The following is a 3,093-nucleotide window of genomic DNA, read 5'->3' on the forward strand; positions in this document are numbered from 1 at the left end:
GATTGGCTGCTTAGAAATTAAGTGTTAACGAGCAGTTGGACAGGTGTACCTAATAAAGTGGCCGGTGAGTGTAGATAAATGCAGTACTAAGGCTATCATTCTCATCGTCCACATGAATATTAAAATCCCCTACAATAATAACTTTGTCCGTTTTTAGCACTAAGTTTGACAGAAACTCTGCAAATTCGGATAAGAATTCAGAGTATGGACCAGGTGCTCGGTACACTATAACAAATAGAACTGGTTGCAATTGATTTCCAACTTGGGTGTGAAAGACTAAGAACAAGACCTTCAAATGAATCATAATTTAGTTTAGGTTAAGAGCTGATTAGTAGACTAGAATCGAAGATGGCTGCAACTCCACCTCCTCGGCCTGTGCCTTAGGGAATGTGAGTATTAATATGACTGGTAACTCCTGGAATAAAGGAGCAGAGAAGTGTGTTATACTGGGACTCTGCCTCCTGGTCCCAACTATGGATTGTCAAGGATTAGGTCCACTAATAAACCTGTCAAGAATTCCAGAAATGAGAGCTGCTCCATCCAAAGTGGGATGAATGCCGTCTCTCCGAATCAGACCAGGTCTTCCCCAGAAAGACTGCCAGCGGCGAAATGACGACATGCGGCTATACATGTCATCGCTGGTGAGATTTGGCAGTGGTCCAGAGAAAACTACGGTGTCCGACATTGACTTTGCGTATGTACACACCAATTCAACATTAATCTTCGTAACCTCCGATTGCCGTAACCGGGAGTCATTAACGCCAACGTGAATAACAATCTTGCTGTATTTACGTTTATCCTTATCCAGCAGTTTCAGATAAGACTCAATGTCGCCCGCTCTAGCCCCCGGGATGCACTTAACTATGGCTGCCGGCTTCGCTAACTTCACGTTTCTCCAAATGGAGCTGCCGATAATCAGAGTTGGTTTCACAGCAGGTGTTGCTGAGTGGGGAAAATCTGTTAGAAACGCTAACAGGCTGGTGGCGGTCCGACGTCTTTGAAAGCTTACGACTATCTCTTCCTCGTCCTCGCACAGTCACCCAGGCACTATGACCTGGCTGCCCAGGAGATGCCGGGGGACGGCTACCAGAGGCTAACTCAGGCTCAGGCCGGCCCGCGCAGACTACCGGGGGGGGTTAGCTACAGTAACTAACAACTGATCTGTCATGGTGCGGAAACAGACTTCTAACTCACTAAGCCTCGCCTCCATGTCCAAAAATAAACTACACTTGTTACACACGCCATTGCCGTTAAAGAATGCAGAGGAGTAACTAAACATCTCACACATCGAGCAGGAGAAAGTAGGAGAGGGGGCCAACATAACTAACTGCTAGGCTAAAGTCGCTAGCAGCTAAGCTAAAGTACGGTAGCGTTAGCTACCAAGCGTTAAAACAGCTGTTATTTAACAAAAGTCGCTAAAAAAAAAAAGAAGATATGTGAGTGCTTAGGCAGAATTGCTATAAGAATAACTGTTTAGCGGACAGTTAGCCGCTGTATAGCAAATCTAACAAACTGAACTGGTATTTAGTGACCAGCAAAGCAACCAACACGCTACCAACACACAGGCACAGGAAACGGAAATGAGTCAGGTACGCTTACCGTAACCGCAGTCTCCAGTATGTGTTACTTTTGAAAATAAGAAGAAAAAAAACATTTGTATTTGTCCTTGTGCAATGCCCATACATATTTTAATTTAAACTTCACATGGGTTGTGCAATTGTACGTTTAGATAACAAGGGGATCAGACCAGGAGTCCAGCAGTACCACAGGAGATTAAAACTGGCAGTTTACTATGAACATAAACCAAGTACTGGATCCTTACCTTTCCCTCTGGTCCCCCTCCTATCCCCTCCCTCTCTAAAATGGACACCCATACCTCGATACGGCCCCTTTACCATCACTTTTCCTCCGATGTTCTTGCCGTGCGTGGGGTTTGTTACCCACAACCCTGGGTTTGGGGAAACGGCTCTCCCCCCATTACCAACCCATCTGCCTACTACACAAAAGCGGCCCATCCATTGAAGTGATTATAAAACCCAACTTTCTCAGACCTCAATCTACCTCTTTCCCTTCAGATCAATGGAGGGAAAGGGTTGAAAAAACATTGAACTAACGACTGTTACAGCTCCAACGTGCTGTGAGAATGGCAAAACCTGCCTTCCCTAAAGCCCAGGTGTTGATCCCTGAGATCAAGTTCTCCTGGAGGCCCCCAGACCAGGAACAAGAGAACATCAGACAATTAAACAAGTACATCACTGAAAACCAGAACTTTATTCCAGAGCTGGCCAGAATTAACTTTGCCTCAGAGAGAGACCAACTTCAGTGGAACCCCGCCCCACGGCAAGACGCATGTTGGGGCCCTGGGTGGAGGCGTTACCATAAGTATCCTCGTGAGGTCCACCATGGACAAGACTAGTATTTCAAGATTGGCAACAACCGTAGATAATTAGAAAACTTGGCACGTATTTATCGTTACTTATATTAGTTTTCCACATATCTTCTGCTACCACTCTGATCACATTTTCTTCCTCAATGCTCCATGAAAAGACAAAGAACAATCATCAATGACAGGGAGTATGTGAAGTGAATCATTACTCTCTGTCAGCTTCACACTTAGAAAGGAATATCACGACTTATTATTGTGGTCAGCGAGACGAAACACATTCCTCAAGTCAGAAACTCTAGAAATGATCCCTGAAAGTATAGTCTTGGTTAGACTGAGGGGGGAAACTGCAACTCATTCACTGCAGAGGGATTGTCTCTCAGGGTTCAGAGTGATAATGGTTACGTGCTTCAGATGACTCGGAGGTGAGAAAATCTATTTAGATCTTTAAGAAGACCAATGTGTAGATTTAATTAGATTTTCAGTCACTGTTCTATCAATACTTCAGAGTCAGCCTCCTTCTTCTCTACAATAAAATGCTCCAGTCATTTCTTTGCATTAATACTGGTTCTCAGTATTCACAATTGTATTATGTTAGCTAGACAAAAACAGTACAGTAACCATTGTCAAGGAAGGGCTAAGACTGGAAGGACATGAGGGATAGTTCAATGGTCTCTGTCATAGGGACAAAACATCTACACATTTTGACT

At 44.3% G+C, this 3,093-nt stretch overlaps 1 pseudogene; it reads right to left on the minus strand.

The window, feature by feature from the left end:
- Positions 1–2,505: 2,505 nt before the first annotated feature.
- Positions 2,506–2,710, minus strand: LOC117937824 (annotated as a pseudogene).
- Between the last annotated feature and the right edge of the window lie 383 nt (positions 2,711–3,093).

This window comes from Etheostoma cragini, chromosome 2 (assembly GCF_013103735.1).
Source record: "Etheostoma cragini isolate CJK2018 chromosome 2, CSU_Ecrag_1.0, whole genome shotgun sequence".
In the NCBI taxonomy this organism is placed as follows: Eukaryota; Metazoa; Chordata; class Actinopteri; order Perciformes; family Percidae; genus Etheostoma; species Etheostoma cragini.